The following is a 17,166-nucleotide window of genomic DNA, read 5'->3' on the forward strand; positions in this document are numbered from 1 at the left end:
GTTATTAATGGCTAAAAGATTTATTAAATCATTTTAAAGAGATCAGGTGTATTTTAGACAGTTAAATAAGGTAAATACAATATTTATATTAAAGGAAAAACAGTGCACTACTCCAGCTATGATCACTGAGATCAGATCTAAAGAAGTGAATGACGAACACTGTCTGTTTTTTCATTCGTTTCTTTTATTAAATAAACATTCTTTTTAGGCCAAAGATATTTAGGCTGACTCCTCATTACCATGTGCTAGAGCTAGCCATTAACTAGGACACTGTTCCTGCAATTTAGTTTACTGCAACAAGGAATGTCAGAGAATTTGGCAATTTTTGGTGTGTAAATGAAGGGCAGAGTTTCAGCAGTACTGATTTCTTATGCTCAGGGTGTTTTCAGCATCTGTTGGCTTACTATATAAGAACAAGAACTCCTCCAAAGCTGCTGTGACAGTTACTTCACAGATACTTTGCTGTCTTTTTTTTTTTTTTTTTTTTTTGAGGAAACCGTTTCACATCATATTATATTCACAGAGAAACTTAATCAAAAGTTTAGTTTAAGAAAATGCTGAAAGCAAATTGAACACTTTCATAGTTTCTAAAAATATGATTGATTTTAATTAATAAATTGTAACCAAGACAAAAACATGAAATTTGAAATGAAATTAGAATGTAGAGGCAGCTGGCTCAACAAGACAAGCTGTGAAAACAAGGCAAGTGGGGGAAAAAAAGGTCTAAGGGCAAGTTTTTCGAAAGTAGAAATTTTAAATGTTTTAACTGCAAAATTAAAAAGAAAAAAAAAACATGTGAAATTCCACACTTTTTACGTAAAAAAAGTAGGTGTTCGACAGTGTAATGGAAATTCACACACCATTTACTCTCCCTCAAGTGGTTCTAAATTCTGTCACACAAAATAATTTATTTAGCACAGGGGTCTCAAACTGCCAGCCCACCTCCTCCTCCCTCCAGCCCGCAACTGCCGTCAAAATTATAACGAGATTCTGCCCGCCACCTAGTCGATTTTTAAAGTACTGCATTCTGATTAGTTTTACTTCCATTTTCTTTCAGTGTACAGCTGAGAGTAACACGCATGCATTTTAATTCTGGGGCTGATTTTTGTAAATATTTAAGGGTCGTTTTTACCACTTTTTTTGTTTGTTGTACAAACACGTCTTCATGGCTTACACATTATGCTGGTGGTGTAACATATAAGATTATTTTCTAATATTCCATTTAAATGGTCTCATTTAATAGATTTTCCTCATGTTTAATAAGATTTTTACAAAAACTATGTACATTAGTAAAATTGTACTGCTGGTTGAATTGAACTAGTTAAAGTAAATGTGAACATACTTTTCCCTCTTTGTTGTAGTTTTACAAAGAAAGAAATATATTGAGAAGAACAATTGCCAGTAAAGTCCCTTATGTTTCCCAAACTGCTTTCTGCTGTTCTTGTGCTACTGGGATAAAATACAATTGATTGGGACAGAATAATAATTATTATGCCTATTATTTGTAGTATTTTATAGCAATTTAAACTAGCTTTTTGTTTCTTTTTATACATATTAACAGAGTTCTGACTGCCTATAGTCTGTGAAAGAATGACTGAGTGCATGTCTAATGCTTGGCCATACACACAGCAACCACAGATATATTACAGCAGCTGATGTGTGAGCCGATAAACTTGCTGATTTGCATTATCACTGGTGGCAGGTAATGCTTGAAATATAAAGTCATGTCTGTTGTCCTAAGATGCATCAATTATCTCAATTATCCTTTTTTTGTCTTGAACTTGAATGTTAAAACAGCCCCTCCGATGAATTGTCAGTCACTGAAATGGTCCCCGCCAATTTGAGTCTCTTGATTTAGCAGAAAGCATGAAACCACTGAGCTCCATTGTATAACAAATACTATGGAAGTCAGTGCTTACAAGTCTTTAACTTTCCTCAAAATATCTTCTTTTTTACAGAAGAAAGAACTTCAAACAGGTTTGAAACAAGTGAAGGGTGAGAAAATAATCACAGAACTTTGTTTTCATTTATAATGTGTGAATTTCTATGAATGACCCTTAACATGGTCATTTTAGGGACACATCTACGGACTCTTTTCACAAGACTGTTATGACACATTTAATGGTCATCATAATCTTAAATCCTTGAATGTTTTAAATATTTAGATTTTTTTTTTAAACTTATTTACATTGATATGCATTTATGACTGTATTATATCATCTTTTACGTCAAATTACAAAAAAAATGTATGTAAAGCTTAGGCGAGGTGTTTCCAATGCAGTGTCTATGGGGCAGAGAGTAAACATGTCGTTATTCTCTCCTCTGGCGACAATTATCAGTCTCGCACAATTTTTTCCCTTTTTCTGAAAGTCTTGATAACACCATCAAGGCATTTGTATTTTATTATTTCAGCAAATAGGATTGTAAAAAAAAAAAAAATCTTGTACTTTCCCATTTACTGTGCTCTAAGTTACCTAACTATGACGACATCAATGCTGAGAAACCCAGAAATGTGAAAAGGGTCTATTACGTTATTTGTGTAAAAAAATTGACATTTGAAAGCATTTTGAAAGACGTGTCCAAATTTCATGTGATACAATCATTTAGATTTTCCAAAATTTCAATAAATTACAATGGTCGGCAGCTGGTGTACAAAATTATGGTCCCATGGTTAATCATTATGTAAACTGAATAGTCCTATCAGTTTGACAAAAGGAAGTGTAATGGAAAAGAAGAAAAAATAAACATACACAGATAAGCAAGACCTGTAGTAGATATCAGAGTAAACTGTAGAGCAACCTAGATCCAGATTTAACGTCACAGATCTTTCCACAGTTGTTTTTTTTTTTCTAAATAACATCTGTTACATCAGTTATTGCACTATATGAACCACACCATAGCATGCTACTAGCAAAACATTTCGTTTTCATAAAAGCTTTGTACTAATTGTGTCACAATGATGGAGCTGCAATAAAACGTTTTATTGTTATTACTATGCAGATGTCCATTGGAGGAGAAAGTTCCATTGGAGGAGATGTCCATTGAAAAGGAGAAAGAAATTTGTTTGTTCACAATGCCTGAGACATCGAAACCATGGATTTGCAGATAAAAGGAAAAATAAAAGTAGGACCTTTGGACCAAAATTGCCTTGCAACTCCTAAGCACCGTGTCTAGCAAGGTGCAAAAACATGCGACGGTAAGCAAATAAATAAATGAACAATGGGCTAGTACAAAAAAAAAAACTTAAAACAAAGGAAACGCAAAAATGAAAAAATATATACTAATAAATTATTAATAATAATAATAATTATAATAAATAATAATAGTAATAATAATAATATAGGCTAATAAATAGGTAAATAAATGAAGTAACTAATTAAAACAAGCTATACAAAAAAGGTTAATAAAACTTACAATTAAAAAAGAATGATCAAATTCACAAATAAAATAATAATCAAAATAATAATAATAACAATAACAACAACAAAAAAATAAATAAATGTCTTATACATAAATAAATCTACACAAAATATACCAAAAAAATAGTCTAATAAAACTTAAAATTCAAATATGATAAAATTCACAAATTATTATTATTAATATTATTAATACAAGCTAATAACTAAAAGTAAACAACAATTGATTAATCAAAAAAATTGATTAAACAATTGATTAAAACAAAATATACAAAGAAATAGGCTCATTCAACTTTAAAACAGAAATATGATAAAATAATAATAATAATAATAATAATAATAATAATAATAATAATAATAATAATAATATAGGGGCAAAAATAAATATATACAAAAATAGGCATATATTGCTTAACAAATAAAATAGAAACATGATAAAATGTACAAAAAAATAATAATAATAATAATAATAATAAAGCAAATAAATGAATAAATGGCTTTTACACAAATAAATAAAAACAAAATTTACAAAAAATTGGCTAATAAAACTTTAAAACATAAATGAATAAAAATAATAATAATAATAATAATAATAATAATAATAATAATAATAATAATAATAATAATAATAATAATAATATAGGGGCATAAATAAATAAAATAACAAAATATACAAAAATAGGCATATATTGCTTAACAAATAAAATAGAAACATGATAAAATGTACAAAAAAATAATAATAATAATAATAAAGCAAATAAATGAATAAATGGCTTTTACACAAATAAATAAAAACAAAATTTACAAAAAATTGGCTAATAAAACTTTAAAACATAAATGAATAAAAATAATAATAATAATAATAATAATAATAATAATAATAATAATAGTTATTATTATTATTATTATTATTATTATTATTATATAGGTTAATAACTAATTAAGTAAATAAATCAATTACTTAAAGCAAAATATACAAAAATAGGCTACTATAATTTAAAATAGAAATATAATAAAATATACAAATAAATATAAAAAATATATATAATAAATAAATAACAGGCCAAAAAAATAAATAAAATAAAACCAAAATGCACAAAAATAGTAATATAACTTAAATAAAATATGAATATGATCAAATATACAAATAACAACAACAACAACAAGCTAATAAAAAAAATTTTAATTGAAAAATAAATGTAAAAAAATTAAAATTAAAAAGCAAGCATCCAATAATTTTAAACTCTACAAGCACTTGAAATTTACGATAAACTTTGCAATGCATGTGCGGCTGATCTACCATTTCTTCTACAAGAATAAACTGATCCAAAATACAAACAAAACTGTGAGAAACATATTCTGTGTCCGCATACTGTGACACTCAACAACACTTTCTTCTCCCACATTTTTTGGCTCATTGCACCGCATCAAATAAACACTGTTCTATCTAAAGCTCCGCAAATTTGCAGCGAGATGTTCCCAGAGAGATGAGTAATTGCACAGGCAGTAATTATGTGCGTGGCAGGACAGGCGTTGTCATAGGAGATGTTTCGGGGTCAAAGGGCTACATGAGTTTCCTGTACCACACAAAACTCCCCCTCCTTCCTCTCCTCCTGCTCTCTTTTTAGCCAGAGGATATGGAAAACAGGACGCAACAGGATGCAAAAAGGCCAGTGTGATTGGGACTTCCAAAGCCAACATTTCACTGTGCTTTTGCTGCCTTATAAATATTCAAATGAGCGTTCAAATATGCGAGAACTTGAAAAATTAAGCAAGCCAAATGTTATTAGTTAGTATGCAAGATGCTTCTAGATGGCAACTAAAACTAATGTGGATCAAACACCACAATGCTGATTATGTATAATTTATGAAAGCCATTATATTAATGATTGGTTCAGAAGCATTTGCATAATTGTGTTTCCTCAGCAGGATATTTCTGCATTATATTGCAGTGATGTCATGGTTAGAGAAACAGGGCAGCTGTTTTTTTCCTATCAGGATCAAGAAATGGGCTCATTTTACACTTCAACCTACAAGCTATGCTAGTATTTTTCACTAAAACTGTACTGTATCAACTAGGGCTGCACAATATATCGTTTCAGCACTGATATCGCAATGTGATCATTCGCAATAGTCACATTGCAGGATATTTGTGAGTGTATACTGATTTTAAAAGCATTCAAATTCAAGATTGTACTGTTTGAGACCCTTACTATAATTAATTTTAATAAATTATGTTTATTTTTATTATATTAAAGGGATCGAAATTGCAATTGTTTTGGTCGCATATGCGCCCAAAATTTTATCTAAAAACGTAGTCCAGCGGACGTTTCTGGAGACCGCGAAATACGTACCGGGAGGTACGTATGGCTGCATTTCATTTTTTTAATCGAACGCTACTGGGCGGTGTGACGCCGTTACCTTTCGCGCTTGCCGGCTGACCGCTTACCTCCGTGTGAAGGGCTTTCCTGCTGCAGTCAGTTTGTCCGGTCAGCTCATCGTGTGCGTCGGCGGACTTTAGATGCAGAGAGGAGGAGTTGACAAAAGGCATCCAGGATCGAGTCCGGGGAAGAGAGGTTCAAGAAACCAGGTAAGAAAAAAACGGAATCCAAAAAATAAAGCGAACGAGTTCATAACTGAGGGTGAGAATGCGGTGAAATCCGAAAACGTGGTAAAAAAAAAAAAAAAAAAACAGACGAGGGCTTTTCTTTTTCTAGACGGCTTTTCTAAATTGTTGCTCGGGTTTAAGGAAGTGAGTGGGCGGGCGGATCAATAGGTAAAACTGGTTGGGTTTAAGGAAGGAGGAGGGTGGGTCAGCCGATTGGCCGGTTGCACGGTCAATTATTCGGTCAGTCAGACAGTGGCCTCTGGTGGGTTGTTGCCAGAACAGCGCGGGCGCAAACGGCACTCGCGAGAGACGATCGAGATACGAAAAAGCGCGCACAGCGGCCTCTCGCGGATTCGCGAAAACAATAACTGCACAAATACGTACCTCCCGTGACGTATTTCGTGGTCTCCAGAAACATCCGCTGGACTACGTTTTCAGAATGAGCCTGGGTTGGACAAAGCGCGCATAAATGGTTTAAAACAGTTGTCATGTCAACTTGCTGCAGTAAACAAAGCCCACAATGCTTGCTCCACCTTTAAGCTCTTCTGATTGGCCCACTGCTCTAGCACTGAATACAAACGAATTGGTTAATATCAGCTGCCAATCACTTATTCGATGGCTTTCTTTAGATGACAGGGAGAGCTACAACCGCAAACATGTAAAGGGCTGGAGATGAGTGGATGAAAACAACACTGACAGATTAAGTTTTATAAAACCCCTAAAGTTGATTAATGATCATTTGGTGAATGTTAATCCACCGTTTACTCTTTTCAAAGAGTGGATAAAAGACATTCAGTTTAAAGTCCGCTATGAAAATGACTAAAGCATTCACCGTAAAGCCGGTGGGACTGAGTTTGCAGGTAACAGCGTTTGTCAAATCTACACATTTTAGCACAAGAGGTTCTGTTTAATTCTTCATTTAATCAACAGGATGCTGTCAGCTGTATGTAAAATGTAACACCACATACACCATCGCAAAAGGGCTTGCATTCATTAAGATAAAACTAATATTGCAGCTCATAAAAAAACTGTATTGCTATTAAGATGACGTATGCAAATAAGCTATTATGTCAGTCTTATCTGTGCAATATTACACAGCACCCGTGAGAACTGCTAAGTTATTATTGTTAACTAAGTTTAATTCATGTCAAGCAGTGCGTGCAGGGCTGGTGGGCACATGCAGATGTCGTTTTGTTAGATTGTTTAGTGTTGATTTCAAATGCAGTAAGTCGGTTAATATAACATTAAAACTTGTAGTAACGGTGCTTATAATTGGTGGGTGTGACTAAATTTTGGCTGGTGCTCCTAACTTTTTAAAGTTGGGAGTACCAGTGCTACCAAGAAAAAAGGTTTATTTCGAGCCCTGTTTTACTGTACTTGAATACTGTTAGACTTGGGAAATGATAAAACACTTTATTTCAAGAGTACATTTTTCTTGATTGTATTTATAGATAGTTATGTAATAGAATACAACACATGCAGAAATGCACTGCAAATAGCACAGACCACTTCGAAAATGTATTATGTACTTGATTTTAAATGCATTAGAACAGAATCTCGTTAAAAGATAATTTTAACCCTATTTTATTGTATTTTTACTAACCACGCTGAAAATAATGGAATTTGAATAAATGCATATGAATAAAGCAAATAGTTGATCAAATGTCAACATAAATATAAAAGCAAAGCATCATAAATATTTCTCGGCAAGTGAAAGTTTGTTCAAGTAAATGCATTTTGTAAAGTGAAGGTGTGATTTTCTGAGAGAAGGTGGGATACATTTTTCCTGCTGCATTGAAAAATGCATCAACAAGATCCAGTTTTAATAAGAAAACAGTAAATACACTAGGGATGCAACCGGGTTCACTATTAACCGCGATTTAATTCGTCACACCGAGGCTATTAACTAAGGCAAGCTCGTGTAAGTTCATTATTTCCACTGGAGGGACGCACACACGACGCACAGCGCTCTTGCTTTATTATTATTAGTTATTATTAATGGCGCAGATAAGAGCGATCATGTAGTAAATGTTAAATCACCAGCCGAGATCAACAGAGTGATTTTGAAGAGAGTGCTGAAAGAATCGGATTGGATCAGCCAATGGCCTAAATATTGATGCGTTGCAAAATTCTTTGTTTAAATGTCAAAAACATTCACTTATTTTTAAGCACAAAGAGAGAAATTTACTATTGTTCGTTTTTAAAATTATTTTGTGCTTTATTAATTAGTTACTGAGCAGCAATAAATAACACTGTAAAGCAAAAGGAGTTTTATCTTATTTTCTAAACTAGTGGGGCTTGAAATTAATAAATGCATAATAATTGTGAAAGTACTAATTCTCACTATTAACGACTGGCTTATTACCTGTATATTAATGAGATATTAACTGTTTGGTAGTACTTAAAATACATATTTTGCATCCCTAACCCTACCAAACACATAAAGCCAACTAAAACCTTACTATTAATAAGCAGCAAAGTAGAAGTTTGTCAAACTACAAGTCAAAATTAATGATTTATTAATAGCAAGAGTTTTACCATAAAATGAAGTGTGGCCAATGAATGAATGAATGAATGAATGAATGAATGAATGAATGAATGAATTGCAATGCAAAGTTTTGTTATTATTATTTATTTTTAAAGCTCTCACCAAAATCATTTTAAAAGCTAGCTGCAATAGCCACATTAATGTCATGCATACTGTATGTGTGCATAAATGCAAGTATAAACCGCTTTAAACGACACACATTTCGTAGAATGACCCTTGAGGGATTATAAAGGTGGAACCATTACGACGTTTAACCAGAGCAGTCGCGCATGCGCACAAACGGCAGTTTACAGTCACCTAATTCAGCGTTTAAAGCATCCATCATTCATACGATTGGAACCCAAATAACTAACGTTACCTTGGTCCATGGTTTCCACAACTTCAGAAGAAAGTTACACTCGTTATAACTGCACACATAGGATATCCTGTCGAGTTTCCATGACACACTGCCTGCCTTCACTAATTTTCTGGAAAACTTTGGTCACACACACGCAGCTTACAAAACACCATAGAAAAAGCTCTCAAAGAAAAAAAACTAAACACAACCAAAAGTAAGATTAAGAATGAATTTAACTATCGCTGATATACATATATTCCTAGTAGTTTGTTAACCGAACTCGTTGTCATACAACCCTGCGTTTTAAACAAAATTCTGCAAAAATAAATGACATTGCAAACATTGACATGACAAAATTCACTGTTACGATACTGAATGAACACATTCATTAGCAGCATGCTAGCGCGCCACTGTAGAAGCAATTAAACACAACTTACGCCTAACAACACCTCTAGTTGCCACAAAGCGCAGCCAAGCAATAAATAAAGTAAGCGAAGTCACTCACATTGTATGTAAATCCGGTAAGAGCAGCTTCTTTTGAGGACAGATGAGCGACAGACTGTCCCGGTTAGCGGTGACAGATTCCCTCCTCGATGCTGAATATTCCCTTTTCCAAAGCCGCTGTCGTTCCACTCTGTGTGTCCGGCTTCAGACTGAAGTCCACTGGAATAACAGCGACCTCAACGGTGACACAGTAGCGCTGACTGACACAGGTGGTGTCTCAATACACAGGGTCATGACTGACAAAATAGTTTGAGTAAAAGCGGCATGCAGTAGACGAGTGCAGTGTTTTGGACTTTGCATGTACGCGCTACAATGATATACTTGACGGGCTTCACTAGAAACAATACATGACGCACCATTATGCTGCCTAGGTAGGGCGCAAACTAAGCTTTTGAGACTTAGCCGATACATTTATTGATCTAAATGACACGAATAACTGGTTGTTCTCTATAAAGGTGATATAGAATATGTTTTACGAGGAATATTTGTTTTAATGACTAAATTAATTATGTCATGGTAAATTTTACCAGTTCTTATCGCTCAAATCAAGCTGCTTATTAGTGTTATGTAAAAAAAAAATAGTGTTATCATCACATAAAAAACATCAAACATACTAAAACAGGTCGTCTAATATCAAAAGTTATCCCCTCAAGCACATAATTATTGTCCTGTGTACACTTTACAACCTAACGTTAAAGCTAATGTTGTTTTCATTTTGGCTAACCAAAAATCTTAAAAAGGAAGTTCTTTAGTTCTGGGAACTAAAAGAAGGTTAAGTTAGAACGTTCTGGTGGCGGGAATTAGTTCTTCAAGTTATAAACTGTATTTTTGTACTAAAACAAGTCCCAGTTCGTTAACGTAAAGTTTAATTCAGGATGGATAAAACTTGCTAAGGGATGAGGAGAAAGTCACAAGGTGCCTACTGGGTTGCCATAGTTACTAAAAGGCGCGCAACTGATACAAACTGAAGGCTCATTAATATTTTATTTGGCTTGTAATTCAAAACGTATAGAAGTATTCCTAAGTTGAAATCTTAAACCACATTGAAAGCAGACTTTGTGTTTGTAAATCTAATTAGGACACCTGATCTCTCACTACGTGTCGCTATATCAAATTTCTAAGCAAAAAAGTTATAACAAACAGTTTTTTTGTGTGTGTTTAAGACTCTGACAATCACTCTTCATCCCATATACGACTTCATGCTGTTGCTTGGGGTGTTATACAGGTTAACTATAGCCTCCAGCTTGAGTTACGTGTCTCACAGAATATCTTGGGATGGAGACAGAGTAGGCCTAATATTCGACATCAGTTTCCCCAGAAACAGCTAAACAGGAGTTTTATGTCATCTGGTGAGCCTGAAGAAGCTCCATTAATTAGATTTAATGCCACGCTGACTTCTGCATTTCCCAAGAGCATTGCAGACATAAAAACAAACGTGCACAATGCATGCAAGGTGTACCAGAGCACATTTGCCAGAAGCAAAAAATATGAAAGAGTTCTTATAGCAAAATGATTATCTTAAAATTATTCCTTTTTTATGTAGCCTATATTACTAGCTCTAATGGGAGAACATATGAAGTAAGGGGGTTATGCCAGCTGGGACACATACTTTATAAATAAAAACATAAAATAACCAGCATAACTAGAGTATGAATATGATCTGAGATCAGATCTCGAGACGTAAAAATAAATCAATTTTATTTAAGTTTAAATTTTATAATTTAAATGTTTTTTTTAAATGTCAATTTCTAGACATTGAGATTTATACATCACATGAAAGTTGAATAAATTTGTTACTTTGATGTATGTTTTGTTATGATTTGGCAAGTTTTAGTAAATATCCCTACTGAAAAGAATTGCTTAAACCAGCCTGGTTTTAGCTGCCAGGCAGGTTTTAAAGTGGTTTTGGCCACTGGTTTCCAGCAATTTCCAGACTAGTCTTAGCTGGTCAGGCTGGGAGATGACCAGCTTAAACCAGCTTGACCAGCCTAGCCAGGCTGGGAGCCCAGCCAAAACCAGCTAAGTTCAGCTTAAATCTGGCTGGTCAAGCTGGTTTTACCTAGTCATCTCCCAGCCTGACCAGCTAAGACGAGTCTGGAAATTGCTGGAAACCAGCCTGGAAGTGGCCACAACCCCTCTAAAACCAGACTGGTCAACCAGCTAAAAGCAGCCAACTAGCTTAGGCTGGTTAAAGTTGTTTTTTCAGTAGGGATATCAGAAAAAAATAACTAAACATCAAGGAAAGTTGTCTTTAAATTGAGTCTATAATGCTTGCACTGTAAAAATAAATCAAGCAAAGTGATGAAAACAAATGTTTTGCTACGTTACATTATTGTTAAAATGAGCTAATCCGGTTTCATGTTTTTTTTTGTTTTTTTTACGTTGTACAAAATGTAACTTAATAGTTGGATGCAAGCTAGACAAGTTCATTTGATTTAACTAAAAAAATAAAGCAGCAAGATTTGTTTTTACAGAGTAGTAATGTACTCTCACCGGCCACTTTATTAGGTATACCTTACTACTGTAGTACCAGGTTGGACACACTTTTGCCTTCAGAACTGCCTTAATCCTTTATGGCATAAACTCATCAAGGTACTCCTCAGATATTTTGGTCCATATTGACATGATAGCATCATAACTGCACATTCATGATGCAAATCTCCCATTCCACCACATCCCAAAGGTGCTCCATTGGATTGAGCTGGTGACTGGAGGTCATTTGAGTACTGTGAACTCATTGTTCAAGTATCAAAAGATGGGTACACTGTGGTCATAAAAGGATGGACATAGTCAGCAACAATACGGAGGAAGGCTGTGACATTGACATGATGCTCAATTGGTACTAATGGGCCAAAAGTGTGCCAAGAAAACATCCCCCACACCATAACACCACCACCAGCCTGAACCGTTGATACAAAGCAGGATGAATCCATACTTTCATGCTGTTGACGCCAAATTCTGACCCTACCATCTGAATGGCAACAGAAATCGAGACTCGTCAGACCAGACGTTTTTCCAATCTTCTATTGTCCAATTTTGGTGAGCCTGTGCTAAATTCCATCTCATTTAGCTGTTCTTAGCTGACAAGAGTGGCACCCTGTGTGGTCTTCTGCTGCTGTAGCCCATCCACCTCAAGGTTCGACGTGTGTCAGCTCAAACCAGTCTGGCCATTCTCCTCTGACCTCTGCCATCATCAAGGCATTCGCACCCACAGAACTGCCGCTCACTGGATATTTTCTCTTTTTCAGGCCATTCTCTATAAACTCTAGAGATGGTTGTGTGTAAAAATCCCAGTAGATCAGGGGTGGCCAACCCAGTTCCTGGAGAGCCACCTTCCTGCAGGTTTCAGTTGAAACCCATATCAAACACACCTGTCTGTAATTATCACGTGGTGTTCAGGTCCTAATTAATTGGTTCAGGTGTGTTTGATATGGGTAGCAACTGAAATCTGCAGGAAGGTGGCTCTCCAGGAACTGGGTTGGCCACCCCTGCAGTAGATCATCAGTTTCTGAAATATTCAGACCAGCCTGTCTGGCACCGACAACCATGTCATGTTCAAAGTCGCTTAAATCACCTTTCTTCCCTATTCCAATGGTCAATTTGAACTGCAGCAGATCGTCTTGACCATGTCTAAACGCCTAAATGCATCGAGTTGCTGCCATGTGATTGGCTGATTAGAAATTTGCGCTAATGAGCAGTTGGACAGGTGTACCTAATCAAGTAGCCAGTGAGTGTACATAACTAACATTATAGTTTTGATATATTTATGGTAGCATAAAATCAATAATAAAGAGCCATACAATACATTTAATGCCAAAAAATATGCCTGTGCAACAAAAGTAATTAATACAATTAATAAAAACTAGTGACTGTGATACTAAGGTATTCATGATGTAAACATAACATTTCACTTTAATTTTATTTGAGTATAACTTTACCAAAAATACTGTAAAACTACAGTAAAATCTACAACATTCTATACTTGCAAGTAATTTTGGTACGTTTTATCATGAAATGAAATATATAGATATGTACTATTTGTAGTAAAAAAAAAAAAACACGATCAAGAATATGCCACCCTGATACCGCTACTAGATTATCCAACATCCACAGCCAAATATATTAATTTGTCAAGTTACAAATATAACAATCCTGGAATAATCTCAGAAAAGTTGTAAACAAATTCCAGTATTAAAACATTGTTAAATTAAATTAAAATATAAAAACAAAACAAAAATCGACTGATCGGTAAATGAATTAAAAGGCTATAAGCAACATAGCTTTTGTCCAGGTAAATTTGCCAAATAAACTGACTAATGACCTTGAAAATATTGTTTTATCGAAAGCTTTAATAATTGAAGCTACTTATATGCACTATAAACTCTAGAGGGTGCATTTAATAACCATAAACAACCCAATAATAAATCAATCACTATACACTTTAATATGTTTTATGATTCAACTAATTTGATTGCTACCCTTTTTAATAGCCACTACTTAAATGACTCAAATATATACAAACACATTCATATGTATTCAGCTCCTCCTGAACCTCAAACGGTAACCAATCCCTCAAAAACATTTGAGCTTAAATTACACCTCATTCCATATGCTGCTGGCCTGCTGGCAGATGGGTAATTCCACAAAGCACTGAAGTAATAACTGAGTGTGGAGTGCATGATCCACTCAAAGAGTCTCATTAGCTCTAACACTTCTGAATTAAAGGAGATAAAGCGAGTTCCTCATATGGAGAACACAGCAGGGAGCCAATCCCAAAAGAGGGGAAAGAAGGTGAGGCCTTCGCAGGTGGTCTTTTTCAAGGTTTCAAAGTTAATCAAATGATACAAGCTTTCTTTTGAACTTTGAATTTTAATGAACTGTACAGTCTTGCAGATATAGTTCATTTGCTTCAACTTCTCATATTTCACTATATTACGCACATTAACCCTTTAAAGGCTGTAACTACTGCATCTTAGCACACATATTCAGTTTGGCCAGCCAATATAGACTTCACAGATGAATGGGTAATAATATAATATAATAATAAAAGTACACACCGAACATTTCTCATATTGCAGGTTTGTTAAAATGGCATGATTAAATGTGAAAATGAGAATGTTTAATTATATGGACGAATTTACATATATTTCTAGTACAAAAACCTGAACCTTTGATCAAGTCACATCTAGAAGTGTTAACAAACAAAACCTACACATTAAGACAAAATTGTTAGCTCTAATTTCAAATAGTAAAGGCTGTTTATAGGACAGATTTTTTCAACATTTTAAACATAATAGTTTTAAAAACTAATTTCTAAAAACACATATATAATATTTTACTTGTTATTTCATAAGATACTCATATTTCAGATTACAGTGCAATTCATAGACTTAATTAGGCAAGTCATTGGATAACAGTGAAATGTTCTGTAGCCAATTAAGAGAAATAAATCTTAATATTATTATTTTTATTATTTTTTATTTTTTAAACTGCTTCTAATTCAGCCAAACTAAAAGAAAAAAAAATCTAAAAGTGTAATAGAAAATATGGTGAAAATGTTTTTGATTAGGTAAATATCCTTTTGGAAATATTTGAAAAAGAATTAGTTTTGAGGGCTAATACTTTTGTGTTGCCCAAGAACAAGAATCGTTGTTGTTTACTAGTTTAACACAATTTTCATAAACTTTTTTTTTTTCAAAATTGCAAGCAAAGTCAAAACGAATATTAAAGAAAGAACACTTTTTTTGTCTTAATTATGACAGACAGACTGATTTATGAAATAGAAACATGAAATATGGCAAAAAGTCTATTGACAAGTAATTGTGTTTAAAAAAGTATGAATTCATAATTTATTTTAAAAGAAATTAGTTAAAAATGACGCCTAATAGTGATAAAATAAAAATGTACGTTAACTATTACAAATATGAAATAAACTAGACCCAATTAAATTATTTGTATAAATTAACGAAATACTTGTAACCAATATTTATGCAAAAAAATAAAAGAAATAAAAAATAAATAAATAATAATGCCAAAAAGTCACAAAAAATTTTTAATTAACATATTAAGTAAAAATTATAGCAACAAAAGTCTAAATTATAAGACGACAAATGTCCTAAATAAGAGTTTGGGAATCTCAATTACTCCTTAATTTAGAAAAAAAAAATTCATTTTCAAATTTTTGGTAGTATAAAATGTGTTTTATAGTAAATTTAAGTATACTTGAACAAATCCTTCTCTAAGAACCTTCAGAACAGATATTTTAATAAAAACCTGAAGCAGAGATTTAAGGCTCAGTGCACCAGAAAAATCTCATTAAAAGTATAGTAATTGAAATCCAAAGACACAAAGAGATAAAGTGCTATAAAAGAATAATTTAAGCGTATATGTTAGATGTTTTCTTTCTACTACACTGAATATAAAAACACTTTATGAAAAAGTTCAAAATCTCTAAATCGACCGGTGTATAAAATAGCAGTTTTTCCCTGCTGCATCTGGCCTCAAAATGAACAATTCTCACATTCTGTATTTGCTTCCCTTTGTCTAGAATCTCATAACTCTGATGTACAAAGAGATCAGGTGGTGCATTACCGTCCGACAATCCTTGCCCAGGGTGGAACACAGAAATACATCAAGCTTTCATTTTGAGTACTGGGAGGCAGACGGTCATCTGTCTTTATTGTGCAGGACGCCAATCTGATCATCTGCATGAACGGCCGAAAAAATATCTGTCCTCCAGCAGAGACAGAAGCGAGTCTGGAGGAACAAATGCATTTCGAATATGCATAAGACACACTTTTGAATTTTATTCATTTTACGCATACTTGAGCTCTTAATTTCAACAAATGTCCAAGAAAAAGGTCCATTTCAGCTATTTTGAGCATGTTGTACCTGTTCGAATTTGGAAGTCATAAGACTGCCATACATCGTTTTCTTATTTGAGCAGAGTGCATTAAAATACCAAAGACTGACAAATGTTATTTCTTATGCTCAAAAAAAGCATTTAAATGTAGTATTACTTCTTATTGCACATCTTAGAACATTAACGTCTTTTAAGATTTTAGAACAACAGCTGTAGCAACAATCAACACAACCTGATTGTGGTTTGTTTTTTGTATAGAAGACAGGATTTATTTTGCCATATTGCTTTCTGTGACTTCTCCCAATTATACTATAGGTAGTAGTAATATATATATATATATATATATATATATATATATATATATATATATATTTATATATATATTTATATATATATATATTTATATATATATTTATATATATATATATATATTTATATATATATTTATATATATATATATTTATTTATATATATATTTATATATATATATATATATTTATATATATATTTATATATATATATATATATATTTATATATATATATATATATATATATATATATATATATATATATATATATATATATATATATATATATATATATATATATATATATATAATTTCTAATATGCCATGACAACTATTCGTTTATACATGAATCTTCCTTAATGTTCGCCCGAAAATTAAACTTTACTCAGAATTTACTCACCCTCAAGTAGTTCCAAAACAATTAGTGTTTCTTTATTTTACTGTTAAACACAAAAGCAGATATTTCTAAGAATGTTTCATAGTAGGAAAAAATAACTTTGTGGAAGGTAATGGTTACCAGGTTTTCATTGGGTTTCTGCAGGTTTCATTATGTAAAATTGAAGACTTTAAGAACAACAATAA

The 17,166-nt window shown here is 33.0% G+C and overlaps 1 protein-coding gene and 1 long non-coding RNA gene across 4 annotated transcripts in view; one reads left to right on the forward strand and one right to left on the reverse strand.

Moving 5' to 3' along the window:
• myo6b (myosin VIb) overlaps positions 1-9,564 on the reverse strand; it is a 154,847-nt gene extending 145,283 nt beyond the window's left edge. For all 3 annotated transcript variants that reach the window (XM_087288954.1, XM_087288953.1, XM_087288955.1), the window contains exon 1: positions 9,415-9,564. The gene's annotated coding sequence lies outside the window, so the exon portion shown is untranslated. The remainder of the gene's footprint in view (positions 1-9,414) is intronic.
• A 283-nt stretch (positions 9,565-9,847) lies between these two features.
• LOC147840027 (uncharacterized) lies at positions 9,848-16,527 on the forward strand. The gene is made up of 3 exons (XR_015513649.1): positions 9,848-12,706; positions 12,908-15,075; positions 15,148-16,527. It is a non-coding gene; the product is annotated as an uncharacterized LOC147840027 (long non-coding RNA).
• The last annotated feature ends 639 nt before the right edge of the window (positions 16,528-17,166 follow it).

This window comes from Danio rerio, chromosome 17 (genome assembly GCF_052040795.2).
Source record: "Danio rerio strain M-AB ecotype USA chromosome 17, GRCz13ab, whole genome shotgun sequence".
Lineage (NCBI taxonomy): Eukaryota > Metazoa > Chordata > Actinopteri > Cypriniformes > Danionidae > Danio > Danio rerio.